Source organism: Giraffa tippelskirchi, chromosome 2 (genome assembly GCF_054371585.1).
Source record: "Giraffa tippelskirchi isolate mGirTip1 chromosome 2, T2T-mGirTip1v1.2.pri, whole genome shotgun sequence".
Lineage (NCBI taxonomy): Eukaryota > Metazoa > Chordata > Mammalia > Artiodactyla > Giraffidae > Giraffa > Giraffa tippelskirchi.
The window spans coordinates 38,223,213-38,246,484 of record NC_137276.1 but is presented as its reverse complement, the minus strand read 5'-3'; the positions used below and the strand labels follow the sequence as shown (position 1 = coordinate 38,246,484).

The 23,272-nt window shown below is 40.6% G+C and overlaps 1 long non-coding RNA gene across 1 annotated transcript in view; it reads left to right on the top strand.

The window, feature by feature from the left end:
- The window catches only part of LOC145531870 (uncharacterized), a 97,708-nt gene extending 74,806 nt beyond the window's left edge, over positions 1-22,902 (top strand). The window contains exon 4 of the long non-coding RNA XR_014072832.1: positions 22,797-22,902. This is a non-coding gene — a long non-coding RNA (uncharacterized LOC145531870). The remainder of the gene's footprint in view (positions 1-22,796) is intronic.
- The last annotated feature ends 370 nt before the right edge of the window (positions 22,903-23,272 follow it).

Here is a 23,272-nt window from a genome sequence, read left to right as displayed (position 1 = left end):
TCTATTTTCATGTTCCATTATTTCTCTTTCTTGTTTTTGCCTTGTTTCTGTGGGATACACCTTCCAGTAGCTTCCAGAGCAAGGCGCATAGGAGAAACATTTCTTAAGAGCTTGCTTAAGTGTCTTTATTCTATCTCCTACTTAACTGATAGTATTTTAGGGTTTATATTTCCAAGCTGAGAATAATTTCTGCTCAGAATTATATTGCTTTTGGGAAGCCCGTTGCTATTTGTTTAGCTGTCTCTGGTATGTGAGCTGTTTTTTGTCTCCTCCCCAGGGCGCCATCAAGTGTTCTTCCCCTAAATCAAGATATGTCAAAGTGCAATTATAGAATTTCAAAATTAAATCTTCTACAACCCCTGGCTTACATTGTTTTGTTCCTGTCTTTTACAAGGATCAATTTAAATGTCTTCCTGTTCACAGCTTTGTTTTTAATAATTGCAATTTGCTAAAAGCTTCAAAAGCTGAAAAATTTGGCACTTTATACATGAAATGCCACCTCCTAAAACCAGAAAGAGTAAGCACATTTCATTTTAGCATCCTGTGTGCTGTTCTTGAAAGGGTCTGGGAAGGGTCAAGAAAAGAGAGAGGGTGATCACTGGTTATTGTCTGGATTTAACCACAAGTTAAGATGAGAGGTCTGTTTCCTGCAAATGCATCTCACACACTACTAAGTGAGAGCATGACAGATGCTGGGAAGTCGAAGTAAAGGTCATCTAGTCTCATCAGGCTGATTTTAAAGCAACTATTACTACTAACAGTACTTTATTACAAATGAAAATAATCTGGAAAAATGGTAAACTAGATCCAATTCTAGTGGGACTGTTCTAAGCAAACAAGGATGTATGGCCACTTTAGACAGGGCATCTTTGATATTATTGCAGAGATATCCATTTCATATTTTATGGAAAGAGGGTTATATCTTAAAATGTGTATTGGATGTCTTTATAAGTTGCTCTGGCCTGAGCATTCTGAAGAAACAGACATAAAACAGAGATGAGGGACTTGTAAGGACTTGCAACGCCAAGGAGGGTTGCCTGATTAGGAGGAGAGTGACATGGAAAGGAATATAGGTTGGCTTGTTGCTGGAGGTAAATACCATGGATTCGTCCTGTAATGGTTTGAGCAAAAAGTCAACCACAGTTTGGAGATTTCATACCCTCTTAGTGCTATAAAGAAATGTTCCAGTTGGATGAGGGTTCTAAAACCTCTAGATTTAATGAGATTTCAACTTTCAAATGCAGTCTCTAGTTTGCATGGAGTGAGACTTGCTAACAAAGTTGGCAGCTCCTAAAAAGGCTGATACTTGTTCTGAAGAGTTAGAAAAACCCTGTGGACCTCGTGTTAGCACCAGCTGGGTTCTGTGAGGTTGACATATGGTGCTTTTTCTTGAGAAAGTCAACACTGCCTGTGTGTTCACCCAGAGCAGCAGCATATCTGAGGTCAAGAGAAAGCTTGACAGAAAGTTTCATTATGGTGACTTCTATCAAAAGAGAAAAATCTGTTCACTTGACCTCTGAAGTAGGTGTTTTTAAATCTGGCTAGTTCATTTAGGACTACTTAATCTGTTGTTGTTATTGTTCAGTAGCTAAGTCGTGTCCAACTCTGTGACCCCATGGACTGCAGCATGCCAGGCTTCCCTGTCCTTCACTGTCTCCGAGAGTTTGCTCAAATTCATGTCCATTGAGCCAGTGACGCCATCTAATCATCTCATCCCCTGTCACTCCCTTCTCCTTTGCTGTCAATCTTTCCCAGCATCAGGGCCTTTTCCAATGAGTTGACTCTTCACATCAGGTGGCCAAAGTATTGGCACTTTAGCTTCAGATGACTACTTATCTACCTACTGAAATATATACTATGCATATTCTTATGTGCTAGGTATTGTACTTGCTGCTTGAAACAAGGAAGACAAAGTTCCTGCCTTCGTGGAGTTTTGGAATGAATACAAAGAAACATTTCTTTGGGTGGAGGTAATTCTAAGGCATTCATTACCTATCCTTTTGCCCTTCCAACAAGTTGCAAGTTTCAAATATAGATTGGTGCCAAGATAAACATATTTTTGAGGAATAAGGGATTTTTGAGAAGTATATTTCTCATCAGATTGATTTAATGGAAGAAAATCATTTAACTAATTGATATAATGATGTTATGTTTATAGCGATGATAATAATTCAGTGGGTACTTTCCATGTGCCAGATACTGTGTTAGGAATTTTCCGTAGATTATTTCATTCAATCTTCTCAACAATCCCCTATGTAGGCGCTATTGTTATCTCTCTCTCTCTCTCTCTCTTTTTTTTTTTAAGAAGAAAAGTGATTTACGAAAAAGTTAGGTAACTTACTTGCCCTGGGGCATTTATAATGTACAGACGAACCAAGAACCAAACCTAGTGAGTCTGACTCTGAAATGACAGTCTTAACTCCAGACATCCCGTGCTTCCATCAGATTCAGGCTAAGTGGCATCCATTTGTGAGGTCAGTGTGGATCAGGTCTGTGTAGTCACTCTTCTCAGATGCTGAGGGAAGGCACTGTTGAAGGGCCTGAAAGGTCTAGTCAACCACTGTTTGGAGCATCACTTTTAATCTAGCACAGTCCTTATTTATGGCACAATGGATGTATCATCTCTGTCTTGTCAGTGCCTCTCTGTGGAAATTCTGTCCAAGTGTCCTAGCATGTGAAAAATGGGCATAAACCTACTCAGAAGAACCCAAGTAGAAGGAAAATCTCAATAACAATTTGCTTTCATGTCGAGTAAACATCCTAAATCAAAGAGATGGAAGTTGGCTTATGAATGGCAGCTCGGAAATGGCTCATCTGTTAGCTCATATAAGTGGTACTAAATATCAGCTTGAAAAGCACCAGGGCATGTTCAGAGTATAGAAAGCTAAGATGTCATCACTTACAACTCCTCTGTATGGATGTGTGTGTGTGTGAGTGTGTTATTGTGTGAGTCAAGCTAATGTCACAAATATTAAATTATTCAATTAGGCAGCACAAGATTAAGCCTATAAAATGTGTTAATGTGACACATAATTTCACAAATGGGACTTTAGGATGGCTTGCTAGGATTCTCCAACATGGCAAAAATACCTAGTAACTTTTACTGCAGCTTATCTTCAGCTTGAGGTAGAATCAGCTAATAGTTCTAGAAAGAAGTGGTGGTGGAGGGAATATGAGTTGGAAGTCAGTGTTCCTGAACAGTAATTTTGCTTTTGTAATTTGCTTTTCTTTCCTAACTTCTCTACTGTCTTATTCTTATTAATCACTTGACAATAATGTCTACTATATACTGAGTTGTATTCTGGGGAATTAACCATGTTTTAAAGAAATAAATTTTATACAGTGCAGTAATTTAAATGTATTATTATTATATGACATTTATTATTCATATAATATTATTTGTTACATTGGAAACACTATACATTTTCCAAAAACTGGAAAATGAGCTACAGAAACTGGGATACATCTGCATAATAAAATATCATCTAGCTATTAAAATTATGTTAGCAAAGACTGGTTTTTTTACTAACAAGTAAAAATATTACTATGTTAAATGAATAAATTAAGTTAAAACTTGTTCACATAATCTAATGTTAGTAAAATATCCAAAGAAAAAAGCCTGGGAGGAACATTCCAAAATGTTAAGATTGTATCTGGGTTACAAGATATGGATATCAGCTTTTTTCCCTTCTATTTAATTTTTTTGCATTCTTTCTGTGTTATTCATATTCTCTGTCATAAGAGTTATTTTCATAATCTCAAACCAAAGTGAAAAATCTCATTTAAGAGACATTTGAATTATTCATAAGTACCAATGGAAACTTTAATTAGCAGTCACCATTATGTTTGGGCACTTAAAGCAGTTTCAATATCAAGCAATTTTAGTACTTTCAGTAAAAGTGATTTGTTCAAAGAATGAGAAAGATATGATTTAATTATGGCCTTTTATGCAAATTCCATTTATGGCCAAAGAATGGAGAGCACCTGGATTGCACATGGACTTCCTGGTGATCTTGCCCTGAGTGTGTGTGAGGCTGGGAGCACTCTGCTTGCCGCTCCTGTTCTGTCTCCCTACACCTGTCTCAGCTTCCCCTCCCACTGATTCAGGACCTGCTTAAAGGTCATTGTTTCAAGCAGGCCTTCCCATGCTTCTCTTCTCACTCTCCACTCCGGTCCCTCAGGAAGGTGGTTCTATTAAAAGCACCCTGTCAGCACCCTGCCTTTTTTTCAGGGAGCCTTTTCTGTGATGTGATTGTATCTCTGCATGATTTCTGTCCACCCTTCCTTCCGCTGCACTTGACGCTCTATCTGGCTCCCTGTTGCTATCTGAGCACCTACAGCAGAGTATAGCACATCAGAACTCAGTACCTGTTTGTTGCATGAACAAGCGGATCCATCACATTTTAGACGCCAGATGTCAATTCCAAATGTGTAAATATCCCCATGCCACTGAAATTGTGTTTGAAGGAGAAGCCCCGGAATGAGACCATGATGGAAGCTGGATGTGGAGTGGAAAAGTGAGGCTTGTGCCTTCCTTCAGACACATTAGCAATGAGAGTATGTGTTAGTCTATCAACCCTATTCTTAAGTCAGAGCTGAGGTTTAATAATAGTACAGCCTTCTGCCTGAGTATGAAAGCAAACTACTTGGCTTTGCATTCCAGCTAGGCATTTACTATATCTGTGAATATGGCTTGTTATTTAATACTCCTGTGCTGTAGTTCCTTCATCCGTATGAAGAGCTACACCAAATCACTCAGTTGTATCTCTCTTTGTGACTCCATGGACTATAGCCCAACAAGCTCCTCTGTCTATGGGATTCTCCAGGCAAGAATACTGGAGTGGGTTGCCATGCCCTCCTCCAGGGGATCTTCCAGACCCAGGGACAGAATCCTCGTCTCTTGCGTTTCCTGAATTGTCAGGCTGGTTCTTTACCACTAGTAACACCTGAGGAGCCCATAATGAGCTATAGTACCAATTAAAGTTATTGTAAAGAGAAAATGAGAGACAGCACATACAGAGCTCAACACAGCCCTGGAATACTTCAGGTGTTCATTAAGTCTCTTCAACAGCAGCAGTATTGTTATTATTAATAATTTTTTAAATTTCTAAAGTCGTTACCAATTTTGAGACACAAATTTCTCAATGACCACTAGATGGCATTAAGGTTAATTTAAAATATACATAGTGTGGTCCTTATTCATATCTATAAACATGAGTGGTGAAAGGCGATTTCATACATTCTGATTTTTAAGGTCAGAATTAATAACTAAGGGGTTTTCATTATTTTACATAGGAAAATCCTAGGGGGGATCATATTTGATTCAACTATGTTTCCATTAAGGGCTCACCAGGCTTCTTTGTGTTTTTTCAATTAAGATGTTTACTGTTGAGTGTTCTGAACTATGCCATAAATTAAATGGCCATCTCAGTGCACTGAAAACACAATAGTTTTGCAACCATGGTGGGGTATACTGATGATGAACAATATGTTAAACTCAGTGGTGAGTTGGATGCAAGGTGCTGTGGGTTTCTTGAGCTGGGAGTGAAGATCACACGACAGAGATTATGTGTGAAGCAGATGAGCATATACAGGAAGAGCCTGGTGCATCCAGCGGGGACTTCACTCACTCCCTATGGTGCTCAAGGATGCTGTATCATGAGACAGACGCCTGTTGCTTTCTCAGCTTTGCGGAATGTAATAAATGAGCAGAAAATGCAAATATACTATAAATATCCTCCTCAGCGAGCTGCAGAGGACTTGAAACTTCAGGATTGCTGAATTTTTTTGTGGATTACCCAGACATTAATCTTTGGATATGTTATCTAAGGTGTTGTAGAAGAGCTATGTATTTAGGACATTCAGAAAGGAGAATAACCCCGGTGACGAGCAAACTTTGACGGAGTGGGTGGCTGACTAAGAGCAAAGAGGCACACAGTGTTTAACAAAGGGGAAAAATTAGTTTAGTCATAATGGCCAATGAACCTGAGTAGGGAAACCATCCACTTGGCAGTTTGTTCAGTGTTCGAGTTGGATTGCTAGATGACCAAGCTCGCATGTGAACTTCACTGGGGCAGCAAAGGCATGTGTATGGCATTTCTGAGTCTTCAGTGCAGAACATAGTACTTATGGAGAGCACTCTATGCACTCAATAAATGTTGGTTGAACAAAGAGTAATAAAACATCCAGTCAATTAGACTAAATGAAAGAATCCTATTGGAGGTCAGCAAGGGAGATTTTTGGTCAAGTTGTTATAGTGTATTTGTAAGAAGACACTCCCCTTTCATTTCAAATATATAAGAGAATATAAAATATGAACCAGCTGTATCAAAAAGAGATAAAAAGGCAAGGTAAAGTTGAAAAATAAGGTAAAGGCCTATATGAACCAGAAATGGAACTCAATCACAAAGCAATGAATGAGGCTAAAGGTTTAGGATACTGGGCTCCTTGTATCCCTCAGAATAGATTGGTGAGTTTTGCTTCTGTGGAAAACAAAGTAAATGCTCTCCTTGTGGAATGGGGAATTGGGTCCAGGCTAGGGCTTCCCAGGTGGTGGTAGTGGTAAAGAACCTGCCTGCCAGTGGAGGAGATGTAAGAGATGTGGGTTCAATCCCTGGGTTGGAAAGATCCCCTGGAGAAAGGCATGGCAACCGACTCCAGTATTCTTGCCTGGAGAATCCCATGGACAGAGGAGCCTGGTGGGCTGTAGTTGATAGGGTCGTACAGAGTCGGACACACTGAGGCGCCTCAGTACACACACACATTCACTGCTTGCATTCAACTCCCAACGTCTTGATCAGAATTATTAAGATTGTATTTTAACAAGAAGAAAAGCGAATCCACTACAATCGAGATATCTAGCCCTTAGTCTTATAGACTTTAAAAATGTTGGTTTTCCTGTTGTTGTTGTTTTTTAGCAAATTTAGAAAGGAATTATCACTTATGGGGATGATTCAGATTAGCCAAGGCCCAAGACATTGATGTAAAAAAAAAAATTTATCCAAAAACCTAGAATGCAAATGTAGCTAGAAATAACAACAGATGGCCAAGGCACTCGCTCCTTTGTGGGTACACTGCCTAGAAAGCTAAATTATAATCAGAAGTCTGCTTAGTGAGCATGAGATCAGAGCAAGAGGAATTAGTAATATAATTAAAATGAGTGAAAAGTTTTATGGTAGAGGTGGGAAAACTTTTTCTGTAAAGGTTTTGTCAAGACTATACAACTTTGCCATTATAATGCAAAAGGAACCAAAGTTAATGGGTAAATGAATGGACATGCCTGTGATTCAATAAAATTTTATTTACAAAACAGGATTTGGCCTATGAGCCATAGTTTACCAATGCCTGTTTTGTGGTATGGCACCAGGTCCTGTATGCCTGATGTATCCATCTCCACCATGTGGTTAGAGATACTGTGTTTATGTGAGGCACCGCATTCTTGAATTAGGGTTTTCTTGCCCTCAGTTAAGCAGAGATGAAATTAGTGTCTGTGACTTGGCTTTCGGCAGGCCTCTGTGGCCCCCTCCTCCTCATGATTAAGACTCCTTAGGTTATGATCATTCCTCCAACCAGATTTGAGTGTTGTTGGTTTAGGAAGCTTTCTGACTTCTTAAGGTGACTTTAGATATCTCTGTTTCAGTTTAACTCTCGGGGGGCATTTTATTTCCCAGTTCTACACTGGTCCCCTGCTCTCTCATTTCCCATTTCTAAGAGGTTTCTCATCATCACCCCACATTGATCCTGCAATGGCAGCTCATGGTGCAGATCCAAGCAAAGGGAAGTGCTGAAACATGGTTGTCAGTTGTTGCTTAAAATGCTTATTTCTCCCAGCTGTGTGGTTTCAGGAAAACTGCCTTAAGTTTTATAGCCCCCAGAGCCCTCACTGTCAGTCTGGAACCAAAAAACACCTTGGACTGAGTTTACGTTTTAAAGAAACCACATGTAAAGGATTTCCACCATCCTCCCTGCCCCCCCCCCCCGCCCCGCCCCGCCACAGCAGGTTTTTACATTTTTGTAGTAATTATTCCGGTCTGATGGCCTCTGATTCCTGTCAATGTGTAACTTTAGTTAGTGATGGAGCAGCAGCCATTTCTTTTTTTTTTTTTTTTTTTTTGCAGCCATTTCTTATCCTAAGTGGTGGTATCAGAGTCTACTTTAGCAACTTAGAATGCAGAATGTGGGTAGACCTCCTGCTGCAGTAGCATCGCCTGGGAGCCGACTAGAAATGCAGACTTTCAGGGCCCCAGACCTCCTCAATGGGAATCTGCATTTTAACAGAATCCTCAGATAACTCACGATATTAATTTTGAACTCTAACGTATTTTGCATCTTAATAGTCTTTATTTTTTATTTTTTGGCTTTGTTTAGATATAATTGACAAAATTATAAGACATTTAAAGTGCATGTCATTTATCATAGTGATCTGATATATGCAGACATTGTGAAAGGATTTCCCCTAGCACATCTATAACTTAATGTTAATTAGGAAACAGCGGCTCCTTTTGGGCTGCAGAATTAGGAAAGGCCATAAAATTAGAGGATGTGGGGTTAATTTCTTCCATATTTTCATTTCTTTGGGCAGATCATGAGGGTATGTGGTGGCCTTGATGGGTGTGGTCATCCCCAAATCCATTTGTAACCCAAATTATTATGATTAGATAGAGGGGTTGAGTAGACTAAAATAAGTGAAATTCTACTTCACCAGCAACCTTGTTTTTCAGAGATTTTTAAAGAAATTTTTATTTACATAATTTTAACTGCACTGGTCTTTGTTGCTGCATGTGGGCCTTTCTCTAGTTGTGTAGAGCCGGGGCTACCCTCTAGTTGTGATGCTCGAACTTCTCATCACAGAGGTGTCCCCTGTGGTGGAGCACGGGCCCTAGGGTGTGGATTTCAGTAGTTGCAGTACAAGGACTTAGTTGATCCATGGCATGTGGAATCTTCCTGGACCAGGGATCAAACCTGTGTTCCCTCCATTGGTAGGTGGATTCTTAACCACTAGACCACCAGGGAAGTCCTCAAAGACTTTTTTTTAAAGCTTTTTTTATTGGCAGGTTGTGACATTCTTTTGCCTTCATTTCTTGACAGTAAATATTCTGGAACAAATCTTGTTTCTTTTAGGGCATTGCAGATCTGGGCCTTCACCTTCTAGCTCTGGATTTAAAAAGACTCTCATATATACACTCAAACCCTTACACAGCAATCTTTGATTAGCATTCATTATGTCACTGTGTGGCACAAAATGGATCTCATGAGATATAACTGAATGTTTCATGCAAAACTGATTTTTAGGGATACAAAATAGTCTGGTTGTATTTCAAGACAAAAGATAAATATTTGATACTCGGGTTTGCCAGGTTAAGGTTTATTTTGTGTCCTTGGACAAAACACTTTTTTCCAAAGACTGGTAATTTATAACAAAATAACATTCTATGCTTTTGGAGTGGAGACTAGCAATCTTAATTTTGTAAAAATTGAAGTATAGTTGATTTGCAATATTGTATTAGTTTCAGGTATACATCACAGTGATTCAGATATATATATATATTTAAATAAATATATTTATGCAGATATATATATATATATTCTTTCCCCTTATTGGTTATTATAAAATATTGTGTATAGTTCCTTGTGCTACACTGTAGGTCTTTGTTATCTATCTTATATATAGTAATGTGTATATATTAATCCCAACCACCTAATTTAACCTTCGCCCTTTGGTAACCATAAATTTGTTTCTGTGCAATCTTAAACTTTTTAAAAAAGGCTTCCTAAGTGACTCTAATCAGATTGATTATATTCTTTGCAGCCAAAGATGGAGAAGCTCTATACAGTCAGCAAAAACAAGATCAGGAGCTGACTGTGGCTCAGATCATGAACTCCTTATTGCCAAATTCAGACTTAAATTGAATAAAGTAGGGAAAACCACCATACCATTCAGGTATGACCTAAATCAAATCCCTTATGATTATACAGTGGAAGTGACAAATAGATTCAAGGGATTAGATCTGATAGACAGAGTGCCTGAAGAAGTATGGATGGAGGTTCGTGACATTGTACAAGAAGCAGTGATCAAGACCATCCTCAAGGAAAAGTAATGCAAAAAGGCAAAATGGTTGTCTGAGGAGGCCTTACAAATAGCTGAGAAAAGAAGAGAAGCTAAAGGCAAAGGAGAAAAGGAAAGATATATCCATTTGAATGCAGAGTTCCAAAGAACAGCAAGGAGAGATAAGAAAGCCTTCTTCAGCGATCAGTGCAAAGGAATAGAGGAAAGTAATATTATGGGAAAAACTAGAGATCTCGTCAAGAAAATTAGAGATACCAAGGGGACATTTTATGCAAAGATGGGCACAATAAAGGATGAAATGGTATGAACCTAAGAGAAGCAGAAGATATTAAGAAGAGGTGGCGAGAATACACAGAAGAACTATACAAAAAAGATCTTAATGACCTAGATAACCATGATGGTGTGATCACTCACCTAGAGCCAGACATCCTGGAATGTGAAGTCAAGTGGACCTTAGGAAGCATCACTACGAACAAAGCTAGTGGAGGTGATGGAATTCCTGCTAAGTCGCTTCAGTCGTGTCCGACTCTATGCAACCCCATAGACGGCAGCCCACCAGGCTCCGCCGTCCCTGGGATTCTCCAGACAAGAACACTGGAGTGGGTTGCCATTTCCTTCTCCAATTGGAATTCCAGTTGAGCTATTTCAAATCCTAAAAGATGATGCTGTGAAAGTGCTGCACTCAATATGCTAGCAAATTTGGAAAACTCAGCAGTGGCCACAGGACTGGAAAAGGTCAGTTTTCATTTTAATCCCAAAGAATGGCAATGCCAAAGAATGTTCAAACTACTGCACAGTTGCACTCATCTCACACGCTAGCAAAGTAATGCTCGAAATTCCCCAAGCCAGGGTTCAACAGTATGTGAACTGTGGACTTCCAGATGTTCAAATTGGATTTAGACAAGGCAGAGGAACAAGAGATCAAATTGCCAACATTCGCTGGATCACCAAAAAAGCAAGAGAGTTCCAGAAAAACACCTATTTCTGCTTTATTGACTATGCCAAAGCCTTTGACTGTGTGGATCACAATAAACTGTGGAAAATTCTGAAAGAGATGGGAATACCAGACCACCTGACCTGCCTCTTGAGAAATCTGTATGCAGGTCAAGAAGCAACAGTTAGAACTGGATATGGAACAACAGATCGTTTCCAAATTGGGAAAGGAGTATGTCAAGGCTGTATATTGTCACCCTGCTTATTAAACTTATATGCAGAGTCCATCATGTGAAATGCCAGGCTGGATGAAGCACAAGCTGAAATCAAGATTGCCGAGAGAAATATTAATAACCTCAGATATGCAGATGACACCACCTTTATGGCAGAAAGTGAAGAGGAACTAAAAATCCTCTTGATGAAAGTGAAAGAGGAGAGTGAAAAAGTTGGCTTAAAACTAAACATTCAGAAAACTAAGATCATGGCATCTGATCCCATCATTTCATGGCAAATAGATGGGGAAACAATGGAAACAGTGACAAATTGTATTTTCTTGGGCTCTGAAATCACTGCAGATGGTGACTGCAGCCATGAAATTAAAAGACGCTTTCTCCTTGGAAGAAAAGCTATGACCAATCTAGACAGCCTATTAAAAAGCAGAGACATTACTTTGCCAACAAAGGTCCATCTAGTCAAGGCTATGGTTTTTCCAGTAGTCATATATGAATGTGAGAGTTAGACTATAAAGAAAGCTGAGTTATGAAGAATTGATGCTTTGAACTGTGGTGTTGGAGAAGACTTTTGAGATTCCTTTGAACTGCAAAGATATCCAACCAGTCCATCCTAAAGGAAATCAGTCCTGAATATTCATTGGAAGGACTGAAGCTGAAGCTGAAACTCCAATACTTTGGCCACCTGATGCAAAGAACTGACTCATTTGAAAAGACCATGATGCTGGGAAAGATTGAAGGCAGGAGGAGAAGGGGATGACAGAGGATGAGATGGTTTGATGGTGTCAACGACTCAATGGACATGAGATTGAGTAAACTCCAGGAGTTGGTGATGGACAGGGAGGCCTGGCGTGCTGCAGTCCACGGGGTTGCAAAGAATCGGACATGACTGAGCAACTGAACTGAACTGAGGCAAGAAGATAGCAGAGTAAGGGTATGGTATGAGTGGGAGGGTTTATGATTTCACTGTGGCCTTGCCTGTGAGTGGGTGGGTGGGGGAATGTTGAAGGCGCTGATCTGTTTCTATGGTAAATGTAGCCTAGAGCCAAGCTAAGTGGAACCCATTCAGGGTGTACCTTCTGTTGACCTAAAACAAATATTCTACCAGATATTTCTGCAGCAAAGATGGGTTTATTTAGGATCAGCAGAGAATTGAAATTCAGAGCCTGCAACCATGACAAGTCCCCCTCAGGCAAAGGAAGGGGAACTCTTCTACAGAGGGGAGAAAGAAGTGAAGAGGTTGTGGAAAACAAAGAATCCATGGGTTTTCTTTGGTTGAATTCTTACCAGGAGAGAAAGAGAGAAAGAAGGAAAGAAAGAGAGAGAGAGAAAGAAAGAAAGTGAAGTTCCAACTCTTTGTGACCCTATGGACTGTAGCCCACCAGGCTCCTCCGTCCATGGGTTTCTCCAGGCAAGAGTACTGGAGTGGGTTGCCATTTCCTTCTCCAGGGGATCTTCCCGACCCAGGGATCAAACCCATGTCTCCCACTTTGTAGGCAGATGCTTTATTGTCTGAGCCACCAGGGAAGTCCTACCAGGAGAGAAGAGGAGCCTTTCTTCCTGATGGCTCTGCTATCAGCAGAGGGCATAAGAGCACCCCCTTCTGATCTCTCATCTCTATTTAATTGAGGTTGAGTTTATCAATTTTTTGTACTTCAAAGTCACCTTTAGGCCTCAGAGAACCTAGCATGATAATCCCTTGTGTTACCTCTTGGTTATGCCTATAACATCTAGAAGAATAAACAAGTGCAGGTGGTTAACTGAAAGAAAAGATTCATACTACCACCTGGTTGACAACATAGTCCAAAGAATGGTGCAAAATGCGTGGCTTTCCCCTGTCCCACTTTCTTTCTCATAAGGTTGCCAAGTTACAGAATCTGCCACTTTCGCTTATTGGGAGTCCCTTCTTTCACTGATTCCCATCTTTTGTCTGTCCCTCTGTAGGGTTTCCTCCTCTTTTTTTTTAATACTTCTGCACAAATTCCTCTCTCCCTCTCAACTCTGATGTCTAGACTCCATCTTAGAGATGGTTCTCAGTGTCATGATAATCACTGGCTGTGTCCTGGAAGAGTAGGTATAGGGCTTTGTCTGTTGAAAGAGTAAGCTTTAGGCATTCAGAGTCTTTATAGAGACTGGTGCAACTCTTGATGGGTTCTCCATGTTTAATTTTGCTGAGTTATTCTATGCATCCCAATAGTTCTCTCTTTACCCTCTCATATCAAAGACTCTCTCCACTAGGAAAGATGTGAGAAGAAAAGAAGTGCATGGCAGGAAGGAAAACATTGTTTTACATCTTTAGTTTGCTAAGGGAACTGGCTATCACGTGGAGGGAAAAGATAGCAAGGTTGCTATCTGATTCTGAGAACAAGAGGTTGAGAAGTAGTATTTCCCTAATTCTGAAGCACTTTGGAAATTGATGTCACACTATTTTGCCCACTTAGCTCTAATATTGGAGTGCTTTAAACCTATTATAGTGAAACCTATATCTTCTTCAACCCTTTAAGGGGAAGTCTTACAAATTTTTTGCTTTCTGAGGCTTATATTTATATGGTAACGTTCCCTTTAAGAGGAACTCAGAGATAGGTTGAAACAAACTCCAGAGTGAAGTCAAGGTGAAATAAAGCTTTCGATGAGGAGGAATTATTCATGGACCTCATAATTGACAATCTTGTGTAAGATAATTGGAACATCATTTTAGACACTCCTTGTGACTTGATTGAATTTTAGTTGGATCTAAGCATTCAGCCTGAAGGTACTCTGAAAGTATAATTCTGTTTGAAATAAAAGTTAAAGGAATTTTTGGGCAAAAATTTGGAGGTAAAAAACTATAGATGCTGGTGGGCACAGAATCAGGGACAGGAACTATGCCAATACAAATAATTCACATATATGCTGGCCCTGAAATTTTAGAAAAATCCTTTTTACAAAGGAAAAAAGATAAACTAAACAAGGAAATTTCCCTTGTAATATAAGAAGCATATATATCATGGCCAGCAAATATTCAATATGACTGTTGCCTCTTCCCTCCAACCTGTACCCCAACAGACATTGCTAATTGATCAGGACTCACTTTTCCACAGAGCCTACAACTGGTCTTGCAGTGATCACTACAGTTTTCCAAGCAACCAGGGAGAATCACATACTTTGATAGCTGAGATTATCTGAGATACAATTTACCTTCCTTGATAACTTCGGTCACCAAAGAAGGCTCTCAGGTAGACTTGAAATCCTTCTTTGTCCAAGTATCAGAGAAACATTGTAAAATGTCCTAGAAGGAGAAAGAGAAGATAAGGTACACAGAAAGTCTTAGTCTAAATCAGATCTGATTCTTTTACGTAGCTGATTGAATATTATTTATTCTCAACTTGAAGGAAACTGCTCCTATAGTCATTCAAAGAGGACCCAAACTGAAAACCAAAGTCACCAAATACTCCCACATTCTAGAGAGAGCTGCAAATGAATGGCCTAGAGTTGAAGCAGAAATGGCTTTATAGGGTTTGTTTATGAAGAAGTAGTCAAATCAGCCCCATTACCTCTAATCACCACTGCCTTCCTGGTCTGTGAAAGAAGCCTGGGGAGAGGAAAAGTGTCATCATAGTCCTTTGAAATTTGGGGAAATTCTCTCTCTCCTCCCCCCACACGGAGGGGGTGTGCTCCAAGAGATCATCTGCAAAGATAGTTGGTGTTTTCAAGAAGGAAAGGCTGGATTACTCTTGTTCCTCATTGTGAAAACTTGCTCTTATGTTTTTCTGCCTGGCTGAGGAGGGGAAGTAAGACCTGAAGCAAGGAGGCAGGTGGAGAGATGGGACGGCAGTAGAGCACCTGCCTGCAGACCCTTGGTATGTCAAGGAAGCATCTGTTTTCCAAGGGTTGGGAAGACACAACAGAAGGTAGCTTGGCCAAGTTTGTTTGTCCTCACCAAGAAGGGATGCTTTCTGTGTAGGAACCTCAGCAGCAAAGGCTGTGACATTGACCACTGGTGGGAGATACTGGAGCAATGATGAAAGAGGTTGAACCAGAGTTAAAGTTCCCATGTTTGGGAATTTTAGTGGGCAGCCCACAGGGCCCCCCAGAGAAGCCTGAAATGTACAACACAAGATATTCATCATTCAGAAGCCAACTCTACAGAAGACAATGGTTGTCAGAGTGTTTGTATAAGAAAAGAAATTCAACAAGAATAGAAAAGAGCCCTCCCTTAAGACACATGAGAAGACATTAACCTTTTCCAATGTGGTGGCCAGCCTTCAGGACAGACTTCTTATATTTCTTGTCTTTTGTTCTCTATCCTCCAACCTCTCACCACTCTCTACCTACTTTTCTCTTTTCTCTACTGTCTAAAAGCATAGAAAGAGATTGGGATTCCTGGATTCCATAGATTTTGTGTTGAGTAGGATCAATTTGCAGATAATTGTAGCTATGGGAATACTGAGGAAAAAAAAATACTACTTGATGCTTGAATTTCCACAACTAATAATGGTTTCTTTGGTGTTAATTACAGTCTCTTTCTTCTTTTTATTTCCCTCCCCCACCAGATACTAATTTGAAATGATAAAATTTTCTAGTAATAAAATGAAAGATTCTAAATATTCTTGTAAAGGGTAACAAAATAAGTTGTCATCTTACTTCTACCCTCATTTACTCAGAGGCACAGGTCCTATGGCTGAGCTGAAAATCAAAAGGTGAGGATTACACTCTGCTTGTAGTGGAGGATTGCAAAGCCATATAACACATGGGTACAGAATTGGGGTCAATAATTCAATCTGCCATACTTCTCAATCCATTTATTTGGTATGATCTTAATTTCTTGCTATTTCATATAGCTTAGTTATGTATAATATATAAATTGTTGGCTTCCCAGGTGGCACAGTGGTGAAGAATCTGCCTACCAATGCAAGAGGCAGAGAAGATGCGGGTTTGATTCCTGGGTCAGTAAGATCCTCTGGAGGAGGAAATGGCAACCCGTTCCATTCCAAACTCTTGCCTGGAAAATCCCATGGACAGAGGAGCCTGGTGGGCTACAGTGGCAAAAAGTCAGACATGACTGAGCATATGCACTGAACTGAATGTCTATCAATTATATGTGTTATAAAAGAGAAACTTCTCTAGGGCCAGAGCCATATGGAAGAGGATGATCTGAAGGGTGAGGAAACTAGAGACTGTGATCAGGCAGAAAGTTGATGAAATCAGTTAGGGCAGGATGACTCTGGAGCTGAGATGGGTTAACATGATGGAAAGGAAGGGGAGGAAAGTCCCCCTGAGAAAGACTTTGGAGACAGGTATGTATCTGGCAGGTTGATTGGTTGATAGGAAAAGGGAAGGGGTTCTTGTCATGCCCAGATGCCTGGCTTGGGCGTTTACAATAATCAGGGGGAAGTATAGTTCAGGATTGGATGTGGAAATATGAGGGCCTGTGAGATATTCAGGGATGCCCATGAAGCATCTAGATTTTTGGATCTGAACCTCAGGAGACAAAGATTTTGCTGGAAACAAAGATTTAGGCATCATCAGTTGGAGTAATTAATGTTCTAAGTGAAGTGAAAGTTGCTCAGTCACGTCTGACTCTGTGACCCCATGAACTATACAGTCCATGGAATTCTCCAGGTCAGAATACTGGAGTATTCTTTCCCTTTTCCAGGGCGTCTCCCCAAATAATGTTCTAGGAACAGAAGAAATTTCTGAAGAGGCCTATGTATAGAAATATGAAGCCCAAACCCACTGGCTTTTAAGAAATAGCAGAGGAAGTGAAATTGACAAAAGGGACCATAGTATATGAGGGGGGAAAGTCTTAACACAAGCTGAAACTCAGAAATGTCAAGATGAAATAAGCTGTTATAATCTGGGCTTGTTTCCTCCCCAAATCCAAAGTTCTTCTCCAGGGTAATGCCCCACTCCACCCTGCCCACCTAGTGTTGGCAATGCTTGGGTCCAGGGAGTGTGTATTAGTGCTTCTAGTCTTTGCGGGCAAAAGAGAGTTCCATAGGGACATGATGATTCATTTTTGCTTTCCTTCAAATAAAAACTAGTCTCAATGGGCCCTGAAGCCCTACCAGAGGAATCTAGATGTGTTTTGGGATTTTAATCCATTGTGGTGGTGGTGGTGGTGTTCAGTCACTAAGTAGTGTCTGACTCTTTGTGACCCCATGGACTGTAGCCTGCCAGGCTCCTCTGTCCATGGGATTTCCCAAGCAAGAATACTGGAGTGGGTTGCCATTTCCTTCTCCAGGGGATCTTCCTGACCCAGCTATCAGGGAAGCCTTTAATCCATTGTAGGCAACAGTTTTTAGCATTTTGACTTGAACCATTTGTGTTAGTGAACACAAATTAATTATCTGGTATTTCTGTATCCACCCACTAAATTAATGAAACAACCACAAAATTACCTTTGTTTTGTCTGATTTTTTGTACGTATTTATAAGACACAAGGAAGGGTAGATTGAGATGAAAACAAAGTCCTTGGAGAACACTTGTGAAGTTAAGTAATTTTCAAAGGGGCTTTGTATCATCAGAAAGGCCACTTTCCTTAGAACCATCTGCATTATACTTGGGAGATTTTGCTCATGTCTCTGAGTGGTGCTTGAGATGAACCCCAGACTGCAATCTTCTCAAAAGCAATTACTAAAAAAGGGCCTTATTGAAGAGGTAATGAAACTGTTCATCACCACAAATACACTTTCCACCAGGCATGATGAAAACACTTGCTGGGCTGGGTGGGGTGTTTTGTCATTTATTTAGTCTCTTTCAGGCTATTCCTACCAAGCCAGGGAAGTGGGAAGTAGAGGCAAGATCTTGAAATGAACAAGATCAAAAGGTTCTGTTGTTAAAGAAATATTGACATTATGCTTTTTTTCTGAGTCATCCAGGCCCAGTATCTACATGAACCCATCGGGAGCTCTCACTCTCTTGCTCCCCTGGCTGAATGCAGATATGTCAGTGCCACTCTTGTAACAGAGGATTAGAATGGAAAGTAAACTTCTAAAAGTGACCTGGCCAGGCTTTCATTCTGCAATCTCTAAGAGTATATTTCTTTGGGTCTCTGAATCTGGGAGTATATTTCTCTGGGTTTGAGTCCTGTCTCTGCCACTTCCAGTATGATTTTAGGTGAATTAATTAACTTTGAGAAGAAGATTTGGTTTCCTTATCCTTAAAAAGGATGAAATAATAGTAAAAAGAATAATGCTCACCTCATAAGGATATTGAGAGGATTGAATAAGTTAATGCAGGTAACATGCCTGGCAGACTGTCCACACCCAGTGAACAGGAGTCATTATTTATCAAATGAGTTTGGAGAAATCTATGGCTCTTACATTGAATGGACATATGGCTTGGGTAAATTGTTTAAAATATACATTTGGGGGCTTTATTACTTAAAGATTTTGATGTAGTAGGTAGGTCTGTGAGGTGAGGTCCCATTTAACCAATTCCCAGCTGATTCTGCTACACACATTTGCAAGCACACTTTGAGAGCTATTGGAGCAAATCCATGGTCTTCCTGATCCCTCTTAGAGTTCTGAGGCACTTAGACTCCAGTTCAAAGTACAGAAAAGAGGAAGTTCACTTGTGATTAAAGATGAGTCTCAGGTAAAGTTCTGAAAGTGGTAGAATTGTGGTTTGATGGAGAATTGGAAGCGGGAGGTAGGAGCTAGCCACAGACAGGGGGTTGGCAGGTATAATGACCAAGGTCCAAAGGGTAAGGATATGTAGCCAGAAAGATGATCTCCAAAACTGAAGACAATAGGGGGAGTTGGGAGGTAGAGGTGAGAAGAGTCAGCCAAGGAGACTGGGGGTGTGTATGAAGAGGATCCCCCACAGGTACAGGTTGGAGAGATTATTCTTGTGGGATTGTGCATGGCAGTCCAGAGGCTGGCGAGTTTATTAGGGGCAGCTGGCAAGTTTCCAGCCTGAGCTCATTAAGACTTGCATTAAAGTGACAGCCATCAGAAGACGAAACCAGCAACAACATTCAAGGGAATTTTGAGGAACTGTTCACTTCATTGTAAGAGGCGATCAAGTCCAGACTTAGGAATCTCACAGAACCAACACTGTTGTAAACACAGACATTTGGGAGAAATATCAATAACCTCAGACATCAGATAATGCCACTTTAATGGCAGAAAGTAAAGAGGAACTAAAGAGCCTCTTGATGAGGGTGAAAGAGGAGAGTGAAAAATCTGATTTAAAACTCAACACTCAAAAAACTAAAATCATGGAATCCAGTCCTAACACTTTATGGCAAATAGAAGGGGAAAAAGTGGAAGCAGTGACAGATTTTATTGTCTTGGGCTCCAAAATCAGTGTGGACAGTGGCTGCAGCCATGAAATTAAAACATGCTTGCTCCTTGGAAGGAAAACTGTGACAAACCTAGACAGTACATTAATAAGCAGAGACATCACTTTACTGACAAATTTCTGTATAGTCAAAGCTGTGGTTTTTTCAGTAGTCACGTATGGATGTGAGAGTTGGTTCATAAAGAAGGCTGAGCCCCAAAGAACTGGTGCTTTTGAATTATGGTGCTGGAGAAGACTCTTTAGAGTCCCTTAGGCAGCAAAGAAATCAAATCAATCAAGCCTAAAGGACATCAATCCTGAATATTCATTGGAAGGACTGATGCTGAAGCTGGAGCTCCAATACTTTGGCCACCTGATGCAAAGAACCAGCTCATTGGAAAAGACCCTGATGCTGGGAAAGATAGAGGGTAGGAGGAGAAGGGGGCAGCAGAGGATGGGATGGTTAGATAGCATCACTGACTCAATGGACATGAATTTGAGGGTGGCAACGAGTCAAACATGACTTAGCGACTGAACAACAACAACAACAGACATTTTACCACTAGACAGTAAATAGGGATTTCGGTTCAAAGCAAGGAAACGCAAAGTATGCAAGAATGGTAGCAGCTGTTAAAAACACTGATATTTAAGTAGACTCCCTTCACCGCTCCAGTGGTGGCAGAAGGCAATCTAGACCCCAGGTGCAATATACTACATTTGTTCTTCCCCCACTCCCAGGCTCTGTTTTCATTTTCAAAATTTTTGCTAACACAGCACATAAATTGAAACAGTGGGAGGAGAGGGGAGAAGGTCTGTGACAAGCTGTTGGGAGTCTCGGCTATGGGCATCTTTTGCCCCAGCTCAGTGGGTACCAGCTGTGGAGACAGTGATGCCAAGGCCCCGGTACTCTCAATCTGTTCTCTCTGTAGTGACTGCTGGCTCCACCTGGGGCATGGAAGGCTGAGAATCTGTGAGGCCAGGGTACCTGTCATCTCCCCTGCTTTCAGGACTTATTCTTAGGTGTGGTCTGGAAAGGGGTGGGTAAAATCCATTACAGCAAAGGGATTTTTGAAAAGGAAGATGGATCCTAAGTTTTGATTGCTGTGCTGGCAGTCCTTTAACTGCCTCTGGGAACATGCTGTACCAGAAAAAACAAACAAACAAACAGGACTTTATTGGTACTAAGTTTTTACTCCAACATAGCATTACAACTCTGTAATTTCTCTTAAATGCTCTATTTCTCTTGTTCCATTGTGGCTGGAATGTTTAGAGAGTATCATCATACTAGTGACTCATGTTTGTAATTTTTAACTGACTTTGCCTTTAATCTGGCCAGAGATTTCTTCAAGCCAACTTGGTTGCTGCTTCATAGCAAATCTCTGGGTAATGTTGCTGCTGTACTTGAATCCTTTCTTCCTTACTTTTCAATTCATGGTGTCTTTCTAAACAGATCTCACTTGTGGGTTTACTTTCTGCTTCTACTGCTGCTGTATTTCAGAAAAATCTCTGGAGTAGAGGAGTAGTGGGTCAGGTGACATAGATAATTGCTTTTAAATGTGGTTTTGTTGAGTAGAGAAGCGTGGGCCTTCCATTGCCATGAGTTTTTCTTTTCTTTGAAATTCAAGTGATTATTTCAAATCATGAACTTCACAAATCCACAAATGTAAAGTTAGTGTTGTTCATAATAATAAAAACAGTAGAACTTAATAAATGTTCGTCTTGAGTGAGTCAATGTGACAAATACTGGACTGGCCAAAAATTTCGTCTGCGTTTTCCCATAACATTGAAAACTAGAACTTTTTGGCCACTTCAATACTTTGTATCCCTTTTATGTTTGAATACTTTGGAAGCTTTATGAGATAAGTTGTTTTATCCCTTCAATAGGACAAGAAATAGGCCCTGAAATTTTAGGTACCGTGTGGTCAGGCCATTCATGATGGCTGTTGTCCTACTCTCTGGACTTCCTCTGCCTGACCAGTCCCTGCTTCACTCACATGATTCTCCAGTCTTTTTAATTATAGGGCTTAATCAGTAACTGCCTGCAAGTTTTCCCCCTTCCCCAGTGCTGGTTTCCCTAGTAACTGATAAGCCAACCCGGCATCAGTTCCCCCTATAAATGGTAGCCTCACCACCCCGCCCACAAGAGTAGTACTGCGTGCTGTTTGTCGTCACGGTGTGCTGTCTCCCCAGGACCTTTGTTTTGGACGTGTAACTCATCTTCCAATAAATGGCTGATGCCTCTGTTGGGGTTTCTGTGTCTCTCTTCTGTCTCTCCACTGGGCAACTGCAAGCCTTTCAGGCCTATGATGTGCATTCCAACAGGTACCTTATCTAAAGTAAGTGGCAAAACAGTAGTGTCTTCGTTTTCAAATTTAAAAAAAAAATTGAAGTAGAGTTGATTTATAGTACTGTGTTAACTTCAAGTGTGTAACAAAGTGATTCAATTATATGAATTTATGTATATACACATATAGTTTTTTAAGATTATTTTCCATTTTAGGTAATTACAAGATATTGAATATAGTTCCCCGTGCTGCACGGTAAATCCTGTTGCTTGTCTATTTTTATAAAGAAGTTTTATCTGTTAATCAAATACTCCTAATTTATCCCTCTCTTCCCTCCCTTTCCCTTTGGTAGCCATAAGTTTGTTTCCTACATCTGTATCTGTTTCTGTTTTTAAGTAAGTTTGTTTACATCACATTTTAGATTCCACATGTAAGTAATATATAATATTTGTCTTTCTCTACCTGACATCACTTGGTATGATAATCTGTAGGCCCATGTTGCTGAAAATGGCATTATTTCATTCTTTTTTAAATGGCTGAGCAATATTCCGTTGTGTATATATATACTTCACATCTTAAATCAGTTGTCTGTTGATAAGCATTTGGGTTGTTTCTATGTCTTGGTTATTTATTGTAAATAGTACTGCTGGGAACATTGGGGTGTATGTATCATTTTTGAATTAGTGTTTTCATTTTTTCCAGATGTGTACCCAAGAATAGAATTGCTGGATCATATGGTTGTTCTATTTTTAGTTTTTTAAAGGAAGCTTGTATGTTGAGGACACTCAAGATGGCTGTTCTCTTGTTCTCTGCGCATCCCCTGCCTGACCAGTGCCTGCTTCACCTGTACCCTATGCACACAGCTGACCTTCCTTTGTGCTAGCCCCAGGCTCCAGCTGGTGATTGTTCTTATCAAAGGGGCAGTGAGGGGCGTGCCCCTCTGCTGGTTTCCCTGGTAACTAATGAGCCCACCTGCCGTCAATTCCTCACTAACTGATAATCTTCTCTCCCCCCCAGGAATGAAGACAGCTGCCAGACCCTGCTGTCTGCTGCGCACAGTCGGGTGTCACTCCAGGACCTTGCTTCAGAAGTTAAGTTCCCCCTCTATTAAATCATTGATGTCTGTTGCTGACTCTGGGCTCTTTCTGATGGGCAAGCACAGGCCTACCGGGTGTAGCCCAACTATTGTTGGAGCAGCCAGGAGATGAGGAAACCCTCGTGAGCGTGGATGTGTCAGGAAATACAGGATAGGGATGGAAAGTTGTGGGGGTCATCCACTAACACGTGGGGCCCAAAAGTTCCATAGGTGATACCAAAAGTTATGGGGAAATCCCGGGGTGGCTATCCACTAGTATGCGGGGCTCCAGGGTGGCTGTCCTTGCTAAATGGGGGGTGCCAAGAGATCTGGAGAACAATGGTCTCTAATGACTCTGCTATTGTAGTGAGTCTTTTGGAATTGGTTAAACTAGCTTTCTAGAAGGAACTGGTTTTTC